Source organism: Heptranchias perlo, chromosome 11 (genome assembly GCF_035084215.1).
Source record: "Heptranchias perlo isolate sHepPer1 chromosome 11, sHepPer1.hap1, whole genome shotgun sequence".
NCBI classification, from domain to species: domain Eukaryota; kingdom Metazoa; phylum Chordata; class Chondrichthyes; order Hexanchiformes; family Hexanchidae; genus Heptranchias; species Heptranchias perlo.
The window spans coordinates 37,576,289-37,596,292 of NC_090335.1; the positions used below are offsets into that span (position 1 = coordinate 37,576,289).

At 43.9% G+C, this 20,004-nt stretch overlaps 1 protein-coding gene across 1 annotated transcript in view; it reads left to right on the plus strand.

Moving 5' to 3' along the window:
* LOC137327226 (limbic system-associated membrane protein-like) overlaps positions 1–20,004 on the plus strand; it is a 693,787-nt gene that overhangs the window by 7,907 nt on the left and 665,876 nt on the right. The window lies entirely within an intron of this gene.

Genomic DNA, 20,004 nt, shown 5'->3' on the forward strand with positions numbered 1-20,004 from the left:
CAGCTTATGCCTGCTCTTTCTACACTATTCTTTATTCTGTTGCTATTTGTCCCTGTTAGTTTTCTCTGCACCTTGTCTCTCCTCTCTGCTGCTGCGTCTTGGTTCTACTCCCCTTTCTAAATTAGTTTAACCACCCTCCCCACAGCTCTAGTTAACATCCCCATGAGGACATTGGTGCCAGTCTCTTCATCAAAGAAGTCGAGGAGTTTGGTCAGGCAGGATCTTCCACTTCTGAATCCATGTTAATGACGCTTTACTGGAATGTTATTGTACAGACGGTCCTCAAGTTTAGTCCTGATAATCAATTCCATTATTTTACATGGAATTAAGTCGGACAAGTGTAGATTCTGTAGATACCTGCGTCTGTTTTGTCACCCTTTTTGAATGTAGATAGCGTATTAGCCTGTGTCCATTCTTCTTCAACTTCTCCAATGACATCCTCATAAAGATCGTCAGTGCTTCACAAAACTCTTCTATAATTTTTTCAGCACCCTGGGAAAAGTACCATCTATCCCTGGGGATTTATTTGTTTTGAGCCTGATGAACCTGTCTAGGACTTCCATCTCATTTACAACAAAGTAATTGATTTTACTTGGGATATCTTTGGAGAGGGCATGTTGCTCATGTCTTTCCTCATGAAAACTTGGAGGAAGTAATCATCCAGAATATTCAGTATTTGCGCCTGTCTACAGTTTCAAGCACTGTTTGCATCTGTCATGGTTTTCATTTCTTCTCTCACTACCCTCTTATTATTGTGGTACTGCAAGAATTCTTTACTGGTATGCTTAGCCTCAGCTGCTATGCTTTTGTCCCGGTCTCCCTTTGCCTCTCGGATCACATTTTTAACATGTTTCTGCAATTTCTTGTATTCATCCCATGTGGGCCCTTCTTTCTTACTGCGGGTTTTGTACATGCTATTTTTCCACTTTAACACACTTTTAATTTGTTTGCTGATCCGTTTAGGGACACATTTGTTTTGTCTGAACTTGTTGGTTTTAGGAATGCATTTATTCTGCATTCGTAGCATTGTACCTTTAAAGGCAAACCATTTGCTTTCTACTGAAGTGTTCTCGACAACCTCTCCCAATATAAATGCTTTAGCTGTTCCTTTATTTCATTGAATTTTTGCCCTTTTTAAAAGTACTTACCTGGCTCCTGGACTTAGGTATTTCTGCCTGCCAGATCATGTTAAACTTTATCATTCTGTGGTTGTTACAGGGAACATTTCCTGTACATTTTCTGGGTCAGTTACGAATACCAAATTAAGATGAACATTGCCTCTCATGGATTCCTTTCCGCATTGGGTCAAAAAGCAGTCATGAACTACATCTATCAACTCTGACTCTAAATAACTTGAGATTTCCTAGTTTATGTTTGGTATTTGAACTCTCCCATTAAAACCACGTTCCGATTCTTATCTACCTTACGCTGACTTGGCAGTCTATAGAATACTCCAAGTGTCAGCTTAGATTTTTTAGCGTTAGTGATGACTACCCAGTGTAGCTAATTTCGTAGCTTTTCACTGCCTATCCTTGCCCCCGACATGATCAACTTTTTTTTTACCTCCCAGGTCTCCCTGACAATCCGAGCTACACCATCTCTTTTCCAACCTACTCTGTCATTTTTAATCTCTATTCCCCTGAATGTTATATTCATTTTTATCCTCTGGATTAAGCCATGTTTCTAATATTGTCACACATCATAGTTCCCTTCTGCCAAAGCAGCCTCCAGTTCTGGCACTTTCTTTCCAGTGCTTCTAGCGTACATGTATATACATCTTATTACAGATTTACCTTCTCTCAAGTCCCCCAGTGTTTGCCTATTTCAGGTTCGTGGTTCATTCTTCTCTTTCTGGATATCTGTGTTCGCACCCACCTGTTTACTGGGATCTGGGATCATGGGGTAAATTTTAACCCAGTGCCAGACGGGAGAAGAGCCAGGAAGCGGATGCGAGCAGGTATCTCTTAGATGGGGTGAGGGGGGGTCACGGGGGGTTGGGAGTCATTGGTGGTCGGGGTCATCGGGGGGCTCGGAGATTGTGAAGTGGGGTCACGGGAGTCGGGAGTCATTGGTGGTCGGGGTTCGGAGGTGGGTGGGGGGGGTTGGAGATCGTGGAGGGGGGGTCACTTCAGGTAGGCTTGTTGGGCCTGGGGAAAGCACTCCTGCTCCTGCAGGCCCACAAGCAGTGTGATAAAGGCACTTACCTGCTGTTTGAGGCCTTCTCGTCTCTTGCGTGGTGTGAAGCAGAAGGCCTGGGAATCCCGGCCCCCAGGAGTTAAAAATAAAAAAGCAGTAATAATGGAGGCCTGCAGCCTCCTTGAAAGGTTTCACTGACAGATCAACCTCCTAAGAGCGGGCTGGTCGCCCGCCCCTCGTCCCGCCTCCATTAAAACTGGAAGTGGGCAGGTTGGAGGTGAGTTCGGGTCGGGTTTTAGAGTTTTTACAATTTTTACCTTCCCACCCGTCCCCAACCCACCCACTTGTGGGGTTGAAATTTAGGCCCATGTTTCCTGCCTGCCCTCCTTTCAATCTCTCTAGTTTAAATTATTTTCTATTGCTGTCTCAATGTTCCTTGCAAGTCTCCTTGTCCCTAATTGGTTTAAGTATAGCCCGTCTCCCCTGCACCAGTCCTTGATTATTCTGGAAGGATTTGTGGTTATTTATGAAGGTAGTATTGTTGTATTCACACCATGCTGATAGCCACTTGTTTATCTCCTCAGTTCTTTTGCTTAATTCCTCTCCTTTCATGGAAATCTGGACGTATACCACACCCCATTACTTTACGTTCTCTATCTTTCGGTTTTGAGCCAACTTTCATATTTGGCTTTTAAAGCCCCTGTATTATTTCTCCCAAATGTCATTTACCCCTACGCGGACTAATACCAGTGGGCCTCCACCTGTCTCTTTCAGTATTCCTTTTAACCTTTCTTCAATATGTACATAACCTTCTCTCCACAGTTTAAAAAAGGTTAATTCATTTTGAAGACCTTTAAGATGTTTCTGAGAGACTGGTAAGGCGCTATATAAATGTAATCATATTTATATTTAACAGTAAGAACAATCGGTACTCTTCTTTGGATTACAGTTCTGGACCAGTGACTTGGAAACCAGGATCAGTGGATTTCTGTGTGTATTGGCCCTGGACCTGTAGTTTGAAATAGTCCTTTGTTGGCCCCTGCTTTCCTCACTTACTTTTGCTTTCTTATTAAATTGAATTTCTACCTATTACACGTCACATATAAGGCTCACTCCTACTGTGCAGATTTATATTTTCTTCATACAATGCTTGAATTGAATTGGATGGATGAATCCTGCCTGTAACTGAAAGGGCAACTTTTTGTTAGAAGCCACATAATATCCTTTAATAGAATCTTTTTGAACTCTGATGTATTCACCCAAAAAATGAATGCACTGCCCTGACAGGGATCACATTAATACCCACCCCACCATTAGACTTGCACCAGGCCACCACGAAATTCAGCACTGAAAATTTTACAGCTGGAAAGCTACATGAAAAAGACCCCATCTTAGTCGTCACTCCCAAATGCTGAAATCTGACATGATGAAGGCACTAAAAGAAATTGTTGGTGAAATGGGAAGGCAACAGAATCATGTATGTGCAGAATGGACTATAACTTGAAATTTATCTGCTCTTGACTCCAGGACTATAGATCTGACTCATGGGGCGTCATTTTAGCACCCGCTATCGGGTGCATTCCTGGCGGGGACGCTCCGAAAATCAGAGAATCGCGGCGCGGTACCGGAGCCCGCCCCGAACCCGCGGACTTCCGGGTTCCCCGCTGACGCGCCGGCATGCGCGCGCAGCCCCCGCTGGTGGGAACCCCGCAGGCAATTAAAGCCAGTGGGGTTCCACTTGAAGGTATTTATTTAGGTATTTCAGGTCATTAACTGACCTGATTAAGGGATTATGTGGGATTTTAGAGCAAACTGGGACTGTTTCCCACACTGGGGGAAACACTCCCAGGTCAAATGGACGTGTTGCTGCTGTCAGCCTGTGGCAGCTGCAAAGGTCCATTTGACAGGTGTGGGGGGAGAGACCCTCACTCATTGCAGGAGGCCACTCTGTCACTTGGGACAAAGTTTGGCCTCCACCACCCTCCTCCTGACAATCAAATTCACAAACTTGCACACTTACTCCGGGGTCCAGAGACATGTACCTACCTTGCGGACCCCCTCAGATGTACATCTTGCGGATGGGGGCCGCCGTAGCTGCAGTCATGACCTCCTCGGAGGGCGAACAGCCTCACCAGCCTTACCAGCCTTGCCATTCACGCCGTCCACCTCTGACACGTGGAGCTCCACAACACAGTGCTGTGATACATCCACCTGTACAGCAGGAGGGAGGGCTACCGCAGAGAGCGATGCGTCGCAGAGGGCACTACCCTCGCCACAGGGTCCACAGACCGAGGCTCAGCCTCCTGGACCTCTCTGAGCAGCAGTGCACACGGAGGCTCAGAGTCACGCGACATGTAGTCGTGGACATCTGCAACCTCCTTCATGCCGAGCTGCTCCCGGCTGGCCCGAGCACCATCTTCTTACCTGTCGCTGTCAAAGTCACCACTGCCCTCAACAACTTCTCCTCCGCATCCTTCCAGTGTGCAACCGGGGACATCGCCGACGTCTCTCAGTCGTCTGCGCAAAAGAGCCCTGCAAATACACCTACACCCACTCTGCAGTGACACAATGGGTGGCATCAGTTGTGGGTCCTCATAGTGATCCTCAGGAGAGGGTATTATTGCACAAACCAGACATGATTCTCAAAGACATGGCAGTAGTGGTGCCAATATAATATGTAATGTGAGTTGGTCAGAAATTCAATATAAGTAAAAACCATGACAAACCCTCAAACACCCTTGTGCATCCCCTTCATGCTCACAACACGTTTGCCTTACGCTGCCTACTGCACATATGTGATGCATGCCCTGTGGCTGCAGCACAGGTAGTGGCAGGTTGAGTGAAGCTGGCCGTGAAAGAGATGCACGAGAGGGTGAGTATGAGAGAGAGCCATGAGATTGTATGAGGATTGGGTTGAGTGGTAGTGGCGGGATGAGTACTGGCGAGGTGAGTAGGTGCAGGTAAGATGAGGATGAGGTTTGAGTGGGTATGAGGGGTGATGTGACAGAGTTGTGTTGGCAGTGCAGAAGGAGATGTGGGGTGTGGGCAGTGATGTGGCAGACTGAGTGTCGGGGAATGACTACGGGTACTCACTTTGGCTGACCTACTGAGGTCATTGGAACGCCTCCTGCACTGTATGCAGGTGGGCGATATGTTGGTTGCGCTGGTGACCTCCTCTGCCACCTCGAGCCAGGCCTTCCTGGTGGCAGAGGCAGGCCGCTTCCTCCTGCACGCCGGGAGGAAGATCTCTGTCCTCCCCCTCCTCCTCACCCCATGTATTGATACCTGGAGTGAGGCATCATTAAACTGGGAGCAGCCTTCCCCCTGGGCTGCTCCATGCTGTAATTTTTGCTATTTGTTGCAGCATCTGTCAGTGGAGGACTGCCCCTTTAAATAGAGCGCCTCCAGCTGACGGATCTTACTGCGCATGCGCAGCCCGCCCGACGCGCAGATCAGCAGTGGGGAACCCGGAGGAGCAGGTAAGTGGATCCAATTAGTGGATTGGATGCTACAATCGCGCGGGAAACTGACTAATTTCACCGGGCGCGTTACCCACGCGCCCGCTAGCCCCCCCGCCGAGAACCCGCAGCCCAGCTAACATTGGGCCCATGGTATTTAGATTTGCTTCTGCAGTACACATGCATCTCTCCCTTTACTGCAAAGTTTCAGTCCTAATTCTTGACAGGTACATAGGGTCCTTTTAGAAATAAGTATTGAGACTGAGAAATGTCAAAACATTGTTAGTTGAGGACAAATGCATGTCGATGAGTAACTAGCTTTGGAAGTTCCAAAAGTATGTCGGTAAGTGGGTGACAGGAGTGCCAATCAATACAAGTGGGTTGAGGGGGTTCAAATGAAGTGCTTTACATATCGGTGTTCACTATTTAAGAATGGTAAGAGAGATGAACTAGGAAATGATAGGCCTATTAGTCTAACGTCAGTTGTGGGGTAGTTACCAGAATCTGTTATTAGGGACAGAGTGACTGAACCTTTGGACAAATTTGAGCTGATCAGAGAGAGCCAGCATGGATTTGTAAAGGAGGTATATCTATGGATGTTATTTATATGGACTTCCAGAAGGCATTGAACAAGGTTCCGCATAAGAGATTGTTAACAAAAACGAGGGCGCATGGAATTGGAGGCAACCTATTGGCTTGGAGAGGGAATTGGTTAGGAGGTCGGAGACAGAGAGCACGGATAATGGATATGTACTCAAATTGGAAGGATGTGACTAGTGGTGTCCTCCAGAGATCCGTACTGGGGCCACAGCTTTTCACTATATTTAGAAATGGCTTGGATGAAGGAATAAAGAGTCATATATCTAAGTTTGCTGATGACAATAAGTTAGGTGGCATGGTAAATAATGTGGACGGGAGCAGACAATTGCAAAGGGACATTGATAGATTAAGTGAATGGGCAAAACTGTGGCAGATGGAGTTCAATTTGGGGAAGTGTGAGCTCCTCCACTTTGGACCTAAGAAAGGTAGATCAGAGTATTTTCTAAATGGCAAGAAGCTAGGAACTGTGGATGAGCAGAGAGATTTAGGGATCCAAGTACAGAAATCACTAAAAGCTAGTGGACAGGTACAACAAATTATTTAAAGGCTAAAGGAATGTTGGCCTTTATCTCAAAAGGGCTGGAAGTTATGTTACAGCTGTATAGTGCTCTGGTTCGACCCAACCTGGAGTACTGCATTCAGTTCTGGAACCTCAGGAAGGATAAATTGACCTTGGAGGGGGTGCAGCGCAGATTTACCAGGATGATACCAGGGCTAAAAAGGTTAAATTATGAGGACAGGTTGAAAAGACTAGGCTTGTATTCCCTTGAATATCGAATATTAAGGGATTATCTAATTGAAGTGTTTAAGATGATTAAAGGATTTGATAGGAAATACTTTCTCCCTATTTACCCTCTGGTGGTGGAGTCCAGAACAAGGGGGCATAACCTTAAAATTAGAGCTAGGCCATTCAGATGTGATGTCAGAAAGCACTCCTTCACACAAAGGGTCGTGGAAATCTGGAACTCTCTTCCCCCAAAAATCTGTTGAGGCTAGGTCAATTGAAAATTTCAAAACTGAGATGGATTTATTTTTGTTAGGCAAGAGTATTAATGTTACAGAACCAAGGTGGGTAGATGGAATTAAGATACAGATCAGCCATGATCTAATTGAATGGTGTAAGGAATCTTACAACACCAGGTTATAGTCCAACTGTTTTATTTGAAAATCACAAGCTTTCGGAGGCTTTCTCCTTCGTCAGGTGAGCGAGTGTGGGATTCCATGGAAGGTTACCGCATTTATATTCAGAGAACAATACCTGGTGATTACAGATAATCTTTCCAACTGCCCGTTGTAAAGGCAATCAAAGTGTTCAGACAGAGTGATGTTACCTACAGGACCACCGAATACACAAATGGCCAGAACACAAAACAGAGAGAGAGAGGGAGAGAAACATCCGAAAGGAAGAGAAAGACAGAGAATGACCCGTTGTGTTAAAAACAGATAACTTTTTTTCGCTGGTGGGGTTACGTGTAGCATGACATGAACCCAAGATCCCGGTTGAGGCCGTCCTCATGGGTGCGGAACTTGGCTATCAATTTCTGTTCGACGATTTTGCGTTGTCACGTGTCTCGAAAGCCGCCTTGGAGAACGCTTACCCGAAGATCGGTGGCTGAATGTCCTTGACTGCTGAAGTGCTCCCCGACTGGGAGGGAACCCTCCTGTCTGGCGATTGTTGCGCGGTGTCCGTTCATCCGTTGTCGCAGTGTCTGCATGGTCTCGCCACTGTACCATGCTCCGGGGCATCCTTTCCTGCAACGTATGAGGTAGACAACGTTGGCCGAGTCACAGGAGTATGAACCATGTACCTGGTGGGTGGTGTCCTCTCGTGTGATGGTGGTGTCTGTGTCGATGATCTGGCATGTCTTGCAGAGGTTGCCGTGGCAGGGTTGTGTGGTGTCATGGATGCTGTTCTCCTGAAAGCTGGGTAATTTGCTGCGAACGATGGTCTGTTTGAGGCTGGGTGGCTGTTTGAAGGTGAGTAGTGGAGGTGTGGGGATGGCCTTAGCGAGGTGTTCGTCATCATCGATGACTTGTTGAAGGCTGCGGAGAACATGGCGTAGTTTCTCCGCTCCGGGGAAGTACTGGACGACGAAGGGTATCTGTTGGTTGCGTCCCGTCTACCGCAAACCCACGGACAACCTCACGATGCTCCAATTTTCCAGCTCCCACCCATACCACGTCAAAGAGGCCATCCCCTATGGACAGGCCCTGCGAATACACAGGATCTGCTCAGGCGAGGAGGAACGCGATGGACACCTACAGACGCTGAAAGAAGCCCTCGTAAGAACGGGATATGACGCTCGACTCGTCAATCTACCGTTCCGACGGGCCACAGCGAAAAATCGCATAGACCTCCTCAGAAGACTAACACGGGACGCAACCAACAGAGTACCCTTCGTCATCCAGTACTTCCCCGGAGCGGAGAAACTACGCCATGTTCTCCGCAGCCTTCAACATGTCATCGATGACGACGAACACCTTGCTAAGGCCATCCCCACACCTCCACTACTCGCCTTCAAACAGCCACCCAACCTCAAACAGACCATCGTTCGCAGCAAATTACCCAGCTTTCAGGAGAACAGCGTCCACGTCACCACACAACCCTGCCACGGCAACCTCTGCAAGACATGCCAGATCATCGACACAGACACCACCATCACACGAGAGGATACCACCCACCAGGTACATGGTTCATACTCCTGTGACTCTGCCAACGTTGTCTACCTCATACGTTGCAGGAAAGAATGCCCCGGAGCATGGTACATTGGCGAGACCATGCAGACACTGCGACAACGGATGAACGGACATCGCGCAACAATCGCCAGACAGGAGGGTTCCCTCCCAGTCGGGGAACACTTCAGCTGTCAAGGACATTCAGCCACCGATCTTCGGGTAAGCGTTCTCCAAGGTGGCATTCGAGACATGTGACAACGCAAAATCGTCGAACAGAAATTGATAGCCAAGTTCCGCACCCATGAGGACAGCCTCAACCGGGATCTTGGGTTCATGTGACGCTACACGTAACCCCACCAGCGAAAAAAAGTTATCTGTTTTTAACACAACGGGTCATTCTCTGTCTTTCTCTTCCTTTCGGATGTTTCTCTCCCTCTCTCTGTTTTGTGTTCTGGCCGTTTGTGTATTCGGTGGTCCTGTAGGTAACATCACTCTGTCTGAATACTTTGATTGCCTTGACAACGGGCAGTTGGAAAGATTATCTGTGATCACCAGGTATTGTTCTCTGAATATAAATATGGTAACCTTCCATGGAATCCCACACTCGCTCATCTGACAAAGGAAAAAGCCTCCGAAAGCTTGTGATTTTTAAATATAACAGTTGGACTACAACCTGGTGTTGTAAGATTCCTTACATTTGTCAACCCCAGTCCATCACCGGCATCTCCACATCATAATTGAATGGTGGAACAGGCTCGAGGGGCTGAATGGCCTACTCCTGTTCCTATGTTCCTATCTGTGGACTGCTCCCATATTGTATTCCTAGGTTCAGTTTCACTGTATTTTGTGATCTGATAAGTTAATGCTGTAACGTGGTTTTCTGCTGTAACAAACCCACTTTCATCTTACTCCTATCACCATTTTTGACACTACTGCCATTTGCAGCCAAGCACACAGTTATAAAAAGGCATAATGCACATGCTCGGTGACAGTGATATCGATATATCGCGATAGCTGAGGCAGTGTCCTTTCAATCTTCCAGTGTGTTGGTTGACAGTCGACAGGACAGAATTAAACAACATGGAAATAAATTAATTCTCGCAAATTTTGTGGCATTAATTGTGGCACTATAATGAGGAGAAGAAGGCCATGAAATTATGTCATGTAAATATTAGCTTGCAAACACATAACACTGTATGAAGTGTCTTTGTCCCTTATTCTAATAATGTCAGATAAAGGAATTCCATATGCTAATATTTGCGCAGCATAATTTTCAAACATTTATTTGAGGTAAATGCCATAGGATTGCTTATAAGTGCGATGTAAACATTCAGAAAATCTTATTACTAACTAAAGAAATGTATTTCTTCATAACATTCCTGAGTAAACTTTTTTGATAGTGCAGTTTTGTGCTCATCATTGTCACAGATGCCAGCGTTGGGGAATAGAACATTTTTCCACTTTTACATTCAGTGTCACTGTTAAACATTGTAAAGTCAGGTAGAGAACAAGGCAGATGTAGAGTAAAGCTTCCGCTGCCCACCCCGCCCCAATCTTAACCCCAACGTCCGAAGTGTGCTTCTAAGGAAAGTAGACATGTGTAAATGGGGATACAAGAGTATAGAAAGCACAATGCTGTCTGTTACTCTGCGTCTTGCTCCCTTTCCAAAATATGTGCATGAAATTTAGTGAAATAAATTATTTGCTTGCTAAACAGCCATGGTGAGAAACTCAGGAGAATTGTGCAAGGGTTTCGGGGGAAATAATATTTTTTAAAAGTGAATTTTGAATTCGGGGTGAGATCTGGTGATAGTTAGCTGAAAGGTTTTTTTTAGCACATGGCATGAGTGCAGTGGCCTTTGCCTGGTATCTCTTAATGTACCAGGAGCAGGAAGAGACCGCAGCCTGAGAGTGCAGAGGTCGTAGGAAGTGCACCGTTCACAAAACAAATTCTGGCCTAGAAATTCATTGGCTCGTGCCCATTTTTCATGCACAAAACAGGTGCCTGAGCATCCAATATGCTGGGTGGCGCGCGCGCGCTTGTTCTGCACTGGAAGTGCATTGTCTACAATGTTGGTAAAGGCAGATGAAGAAGTGTTAGACCTGTTGCATATGCAGATAGGGTGACTAATGCTTGTTTGATGCCTGCTTTGCAAAATTGGTCTGCCCTGAACATAGCTGGTGCCAGGCCGGCTACGTTCAGGAAAAGGTGGCCTGCAAGTGGGCTAACCAGTGGTCATTCCTTAAATTGCACCCTTCCCTCCCGATCACTTCCTCCCTTCCCGATCGCTTCCACCACTTCCCAGGGCCTACCTTAGGGTTGTTGATGGTGACACAGTGGCCCAAAATCCATTGCTGATTTGCCGATGAATTACCTGGGGACGCCCAGCACGTATCCGCAGCTTGCCGGTCTTATTTAAATGAGGCCCAATATCGGGTGTTCCTCAGGCCTACCCACACCTATAGGGGTCAGCTGCTTTACAGTTCATGGCTCCATTGAGAACATAACTGAGTTCCTGCTTCACTTCACACCAAATTACACATATTTCAACAACGACCACCTGCAACAGATGCAAATTGACTGTATGCTGCAGCCATTTGTATCCTATGGCGTACCTAAATCAGAAGGGCTAATTTAATCAGTGGATTTGCATTAGCCTCCCATTTTTAACATACTACTTTCCTTGCTACATTGCTCTTTGTAAGTACAACAATTTTTGCATACATTCTATAACAACTGCAAATTAATCCTTGTATCCGTTCTGTGCTGCTACTTCGTAATAGTGTATTACCATGCCTAAGTGTTCTTTTTCAAGCTATGAAACTTCTTCCAGATCCCTCTCCAATTCCTCACAGTAGGCAGCCCTGAGTTCACATGATCCATTATGTATAGCCACACAAACTGCCTCCAGTGCAAGCTTGTGAGCTGCCTTTCCTAACTGAAAGGTCATCCTATTCTCCAAAATGTACTCTACAAGAGCCTCTGAGCTATTTCTTAAAAGTTCTGCACACTCCACAGCTGGATTCATGGACTTCTCATCAATTATACCACTAAGTGGCTTGTTAGCTACCTTAAAAGTGTTTAAAGATCATTATTGCAGGATGCAGCATGACTGAGCAGTTTTCTATCATTCCTGCTAACGGAATTGTGTTCCATGAAATCGCCAAAGCAAAATCAGACGTGGCAAAATTGTGTTTTGATTGTGGGTTGTTAAAATATATGGGAATGGGGCATTTAACTCCTTTTCCAAACAAGAGGAAAATGTAGCTCATTCCTGGTATCCACTGTGGATTTTATCTTCCCTCTGCAATCAGCATATTAAGCATTTTTAAAAAAATATTCAGCCACTTAATATCATCCGATGTAAAATTATTTCATTTAACAGATAATTTGTATTACCTACATGAGGGAATGCAATCAGACATTTAATCATGGGAGAAAGCATTCACCTTTATAAAGTGGTCAAAAAATATCTCCAGTTTTAGGTGCACACGACTAAACTGCTTGTTTAATTTAACATGTAACAAATGTAAACATTTATATATCATCCATCAGGAGTGGACACTTTATTTCATTCTTTGGAACAGCCTGGGAGCACTGGGTGGTACTGTGCTGTAGGACACTGTCCTTTTGAATATAACACAAATCAGGTATCCAGAGTAACTGGTATAACTTGCACTAGCCGTTGGGTACTGCCAAGTAAGAGAACAGAGCTGTCCTATTTGCACTGCAATTGCATTGATGCAACTCCAATCAGCAGTAACATCACAGCATACAGAGAACAGCTCAGATGCTGGGATTTTGTATTGTGAAACAATTTGCCAACATCACCTAGTTAGCATTTATGTTGCCACGGTCTGATGGGATAGTCATTCTGGTATAATATCAGTCTGAGGTTTACATTATTCACATTCTGCAGTTACACCAGGGATTCAATCTATAACTTTGAAGTATGTATTCAGTGATGCTTTTACATTGGAGTATCTATGATGGCTGTGTTTATACAGCAAACGGTACTGCAGAGTTGAATCTGTGCCAGCTTTATCGCAGAATAAAGCATGCAGTGTAAACAGGACCTCTGATGGCTGCTAAAGGACCTTAATACCTTCTTTATAGTTGCAAAAGGAGGTTGGATTTGTCCCAGAAGTGTTCTTAGTTTGCTGCTATAATCAGACCCAACTACCGAGTTCCAAACCAGCATAAGACCAAAGGCATTCAACTTCGATGTAGATCAGTGCATAAGAGTAGCTTTTTTTTTTAACCCTTGGGGTACCATAAGATATCTAATTTAAGTAGTACTGGGCTGTCAATGAGACAATTTGTTGAATGGCTGGTCTGCCCAATACTGCATTCAAAACACATCACTCTGATCACACAATCAAGTCAACCACAATATCCTGAGCCTTGATTGGCTGACAAACCAGGTTTTGGAGCCAGTTTTCTGCAAATGAGAAGTGAGAAATTGATAATGTGGAACCTAGCTCCAGAATTGGTGGTGGGATCCCAGAGGCGGAAGAAAGCCAGTACATGCAAAATTATAGAAAAGCTGAAATATGAATTCTATTCACTAATGATTTTAAAGTTAAAATAGTAAAAAAAAGAAATTACAGAATGGGGAAGAAAGGAGAGTGGAGCTCGGGTTTTTTAAATGTTTTATTTCATTGCCAATAAAACTTACATCAAAAAACGAAAAAAACTCTGCAGTACTTTTTTGGGCTCATTGACAGACGGAGAATGAGCTGGAAATGAAAAGGCCTTGCTCGTGTAGAAAGGGGTGGTAGAAGTACTCGTTTGAGATGGAGGTGGTGTTCAAAGCAGCTAGAATGTTGTGTTATTCAAGCAACGAAAAAATAGTGAAAGGAAGATAAAGGGAAAAAGAAACATTAAAGACCTTCAAACTGAAACAGGAAGATTGAAGGTTACACAGAGAATCAGTTATCAGATATGCAAACAACTTGATAATGACATATAGTCAATGTGTGAAAAATGGCAGATTCCCCCTAATGCTTTACTAATGATCTTATAATGATCTGTAAAAGTACTACTAGTAATTACCGTCATGGCAATTTTGTGCAAATTACACCATCATGGTGTCGAGAGCTAACTTACATTAACTGTGGTGAGTTTTTCTGCTACACTGCCATTATGCTGATGACGAATCAGTTTCGACACAGTTCAACCCAGTTAAGTATTCCAAATGACCTCAGATTTTTCTCGTAATTCTTCCAAACCTCATTTGTCCATTTAGGCGACTAAACTTGCTGAATTCCACCAAATTCTGAGGATTCAAGTAACTGATATCAGCCTCAGATGTTAGTAGAAGACCCTAATCAAGCAACGCATGGCATGGGGTACAATCTATCTACACTTTTTTCAAAAAGTATTGTTAGCATCCCTTCATGCAAGCCGATTGGTCCATCACCTGAGTATCGATTTGTAGTGAATTTGTTGGTCCATGGTAGCCATGAGACCATTAATGCATTTTCGGCAACGTGGTTACCAGGGACCAATCCCTGTATTCCCAGCTTGACTTTCGCTCAGCAGTCCCAGTCTGTATCCCCTCTTTCTGTCTTTCCCACTCCCATCCCTGGCCTGACCCTTACCTCAGGTTCTATATTCCCACCCAGCCTCTTTGCCTGCCTCAGATTCAATCTCTCCATTCCCTCCTGGCACAGGGTGGGCTTGCCTTTTACTGAGTTGATCTGTGTGATGGAGAATTTTGTAGAATTTAAGGCACATTAGCAATACTTGCTTTCCAGCCTCAGCTTCAGAGAGAGTATTAAGGCTCTGATTCAATTGCTGTCTGCTTTCACATGGTTGCCAGCCATCCAAACCAGCCCTGCTTCATTATTTCATTAATAAAAACAGAAAATGCTGGAAATATTCAACAGGTCAGGCAGTATCTGTGGAGAGAGAAACAGATCTAATGTTTCAGATCGATGACCTTTCATCAGAACTGGTCATTCAGGGTCAGAGAGGAGAAGGTCAGTTGGGAAGTGAAAACATGACAAAGGGTGAGATTGGAAGGAGGGATGGGGTCAGAAGAAAGTGAAGAGGAAGAAAGATCAGGAGAGGCATTGGTATCTGAGAATCGTTGAAGCTTACAGTCCTTGACACCTGAAAGGAAGAAAAAAATGTATGTTCTTAAAGCAAAGGATGAGGTGAAGGATGAAATGGAACTGAGGGCCTGGACCACTCTGAAATAAATGAGTCAGTGCTGAAGAGAAAGGTTGAGAGAGTGCTTGGCGGTAAGCATAGATCTCAGGAAACAGTGAGAGCAGTAGTTAGAGGAACACTGAATAGCCTGGAGATATCTGTGATCAAGGGTGGATCCGAAACATGAAAGGTGGAATTTAAGTTGGAATCAATTTAGAATAGGTCGGAGTGGAAGACTGTTCCTGAGAAAAGAGATGTAGCTGTGAAAGCGAGTTTAACTGAGCACATGGTCAAACACAAGATGGGAAACCGATCGCAATGAGGTGAACAGAATAAAAGAGACAAACGAAAACCCCGTCGGAGAGAAGAGTAGAATGTCTTCAAGGTGGGCATTCCTGGAAGAGAAGTGACAGCGAATTAAACAAAAGCAAAATACTGGAAATCTGAAAAACAGAAAATGGAACCTGGAAACACTCAGCAGGTAAGGCAGCATCTTTGGAGAGAGAAACAGAGCTAACACTTCAGATCGATGACCTTTCATCAGAACTGATATTTCATTATTTGTTTGGGGGCAGGAGAGAAGGGTTGTGAGGGTTTAATTAAAATGTGAAAAACTGACATTTAGTAAAGGGGAGGAACACAGTGATTGAGCCATACAGCATTAAATGGTGCTGATTATGTGATAAATTTATGTGGGTTTCCAGATTCTCATTGTTTAATGTTAGGTAATGTTGTTGAAGAGTATTCCCTCTTGAAGTTGTTGAACAGTTAATATTTTAAATTAAGTTTAACTTTGCAAGATCATAGCAGAAAAAAATCCATTACCATGCTGTACGTGAAGCAAACAGTCTAAATTCTAAAAGTCATGTCCATCTTTGTCTAGTTCCTTGCAGCTCATTGCTCGCTCTCCACTTCTTTCCAGCTCCAGGCTGGCCCCTCGCTCCTGTCTGTGAGCAATGCCACTCGAGATCAAACAGACAATGATAAATGTACAAAAACTATTTGGGTTTTGGATTAGTGAAGTCTTTTTTTATTAGAATCAGTATTCTGTGTGAAAATCTCTACAGGTTTTGTCAATGGAAGTGAGGTAATTGCCAATTGTTTATATTGTAAGCACGTAAAATTCAGTTCCTCAAAACATCTTGATTTATGCCATCAATAAAAAAAAATGCTGTAAAAGCGCAGTAGGTAAGTAAATGTTAGGAAGTGAAAGGTAGGTTCGTGTTTTGGGTTAGGACCTTTTTTACTTTTTGATTTCCATAACATTTCAACCAGTCAGGTCTAATTGGTATGTGACAGGTTAAAACCCAACATTGATCCAGGCCAATTAAGATGTAATAAATTGCAAATAGCCTTTTGATTTGAGGATTAATTGGAAAACCTCAAATTGCAAGCGTTTACATTTCTATTAACTCTCCAAGGTCCAGATCCCTTTGTAATTTAAGAAAATGTTGGAAAGGATTTTAATACCAGAGGTTGAAAATAGATCACTCAAACAAATTAAGTTGATTTATGTTTTTATGTGAATGCTCCGGTAGTCAGTCCAACATCTATAGGGAAGATAGGTTTCACCAGGCGTGAATCAGAAGCGGTGGGCTCGCCCTCCGGGTAAGTTAAAACTCATTCTAATCACGTACTCTGTCACAGGTAAAGTGCCTTAAGTACCTCAATGAGGTACATTTGGCTCTTTAACTGTCATTAAAGCCGGCGGGACTTCCATTTTCGGGTTGCCCGCGCGCACACTGGTGGGTCCCTGGGAAACTCGGAAGTCGGCAGGTTGGAGCCGGCTTCCGAATCCGAACGGGAATTCCGCGATTTTTGGAACCCCCGCGTTCCCAACGCACCTGCAATTGCCCCCTAAAATTGAGCCCTATATGTCCAGCAGTGAGTTGCAAGACAGATAATTCTATTCAACTCTTTTGATGGCATCATAAGGAAAATCCCAGCACTGAATTACTGCCTCACTCAGGGATAAGTCATTTCTTAACATTTCTAACATAAAGTCTGTAGCTATTTTTGGTAAAAATGACTTTTTGCTACTACTATGCTGAGGCCATCCTGAGCATGCTAGAGGTTGTACAATGTAAATAATAATGTAGGATTTGGACACATATGACATTAACCAACAAGGAGTCTTCAGGAGCAGGACTTCTCTTCAACAGATTGTAGAAATTCAAACTGTACACTATTCTATTGCTTTTCAGGCATTTTCTGTTTGAATGTGCAATCTTATGTTAGTTTCTATAATTTTTTTTAAAAATGTAAACAACATGTGAACTGTAATGGTGTCACTCAAAGCTGAATATCTTTCATGGGGTGAGATGAGGGAAATGTTGGGCTTTGTTTTAACTTGCCCAATATTTAATCACATTAGTATTCATTTCTGCTGCCCATCTGCTCTGAATAGAGCAGGGCAAGGGTTTTCTGCAGCCTTCTGTTAGAGGATTTAAATGATCAGGTTGGGTGAATTTTAGTTTGGTTGGTGGGATGTAAGTTATACATCAGTGATAACACCTTGATTGTGCTCCTCACAACAGGACGTAAAGTGGGCAATTGCAAGAAACTGTAACTCCTGCAAACCAAATGAAGGGAGAAGATTTCCTCTGTTTACTATTTGAAACAAAATTATAAATGCATGCATTTACAATTTTGCTACAAATAGCAAACAGTGAAAATCTTCCCACCAAGGATTCATGCTGACTGTTCGCTCTGTCATTTTTTGGTTGTGTTTCTCCTTTGCCGAATGTGCTTTTTGCCTATTGATTGATACCACTGTTGGTAATTACAACTAAAAGCTACGGTTTTGCCTACCTATGAAATCTGTTAATTTGCCTTTCTTTCTTCTTTGTTCCTCCACGCTCAACACAATAGATACTGATCCTACCTCACAAAGTAGAGATTCAGGGCTGCTTGCTTTGAAGTGAAGTGGTTTTGCAGTCGAAGGAAACTGAGGGAATAGAAAAATCTGCACATCCCTTACCTTGTCATTAATTCTTACACTCCCATTTATATTCAAGGGTTACCTCTGATAGGGAGTGTGCAGTTCGAATCAACCCTGTAAATAAAATGACAACAGTCCTACTGGAGGCACCAAAACTTCTCTTGGGAGGTGATTTAACCGTCTGCTTCTAACTGCTGGATGCCACCAGCAGTTATCTACTGTTGCTGAATCCATTCTACAGTACAAACAAAATAGATCCAAATTACTTTCAATGATGCTGTAATGTAAATTAATTATAGGGCTAGATTTTCCTTTAGGATTTTTCCCATTTTTGGGTGGTCCCAGAGAAGACAATGAGGAAAATGGGGTGCAAGAGTACCAACGAATTGCTACCCCATTTATTTCCCCTGCTGACGCCAGCCTGCCCCTTGAAATAAAAGATTGTTTGAAAGAGGGAATTGAGGCCTGCTTGTGGCGCTGGAGTCTTTGAAGACCATAAGGGACCTCCCAGAGCTAGCCCCAAAAGTCATGTGCTGCTGTGCCACTTCCTGAGAGTTTCAGGAATTGCAGTTGTTTTTATTTAAGGAATATATTTCAGATGTCTGGATCTCAGGTAACTCCCTTAGGCCTCCCCTTGTTTTTCTATGAGGAGGCAGAGGAGGAGGATCAGGAGGAACACTGCAAGGGAACACAGGCTGATCAGATACAATAGGCATTCACCAAGCCTTATCACCTGCCTCCACATCTACAGACCCAGGTGACACCATTTCAACTTTTTGACTTGGCAATGCTTCAGAAGGTTATGTTCCCTCACAGCCAGCTGCCAACCACTAAAGCCCACTAAAAAGTTAGTCTTGCCAACATGATACTACTTTAGCAATTAACTTATCTCATTCTCTTGCTGACATGCAATTATTATCCACAAATACCAATGCTCCCATTAGGAAAAAGCTCTGATATACTTTTTGCAGGAACTCTGCCACTGTGCCCCAAATTGTTTTATACATTTCCTATCAGTGACAAAAATGTTTGATTGAAACAAATCTATGAAATTTCCTACAGTTTAAGGCAACTGGCCTCCATTAGATGCCTACCACCATGTGGCCTTTCATGCCTAGTTTTCTATTTTTCTTACAGTGGCAGGGTGTTCTGAGGTGGTTAGCTGATGATATTCAGCAGAATCCTTGGGGAATTGTGATGGCACATCCTTGTTTTTGGCTGCAGGCTGCTTCCCCTTTGAGTAGAGTTTGAAGGCACTATGTGTACCATCATATGACATGCAACTCACATATTAGAAGCCATTCCTTAATAGGGGTAAGAACAGGTACTGGAAAAGCATACATATCCTCCATTTCTTCCCGAGGCATTCAGCTGTGAGTAAAGGAACATTTCCAGCAGATGAAAAGGGTTTGAAGGAGATTGATACCTGCTGCATGTTGCTGGTTAGTTGCAGATGTTGTTCAATGCATTGTGGGCAAAGGTGCTGTATCTGGGAAAGATGATTTTCACAGTGCATTGCTAAAAGATATGACTGCCTCCTGTTATTGTGGATGGCCTGGAGAGGTCGTTTAACTTCTTCTTATATTGAATAACCATTTGGGGGTGCTGGAAGTGGCATTCACTGCCAAAATTAAGGGGCCTGGATCATCTACATCCTTCTCTCAGAGCAAAAAAGCTAGGTCCTTCTTTGTTGGATTACAGACAGTAACACTTCAATTAAGGAGTCTTTAAATCTGTGGGTTTTGTGCCCTGAAGAAGCATCATCCTCAGACATTGCAGGAAGCCAAATTGTTACTGACACAAAATGGTTGCCTTGGTCCTTTCAGCTGCTGCTGTAGCACTGGATTTACCATGCCTCCCATCCGCTCCCCAAACCCCTGGCCGAATTCCTGTAGAGACCGCCAACAGCATAGAGAGCCCATGGATATTTAATGAAAGCACATTGAGAAAAATTTGTATGGTTTTCAGCTGTATAACACTGACGGCTGGAAGTGTAGCATTGTTTCAGCAATAAACTGGCCAAGATGGAAAGTTTT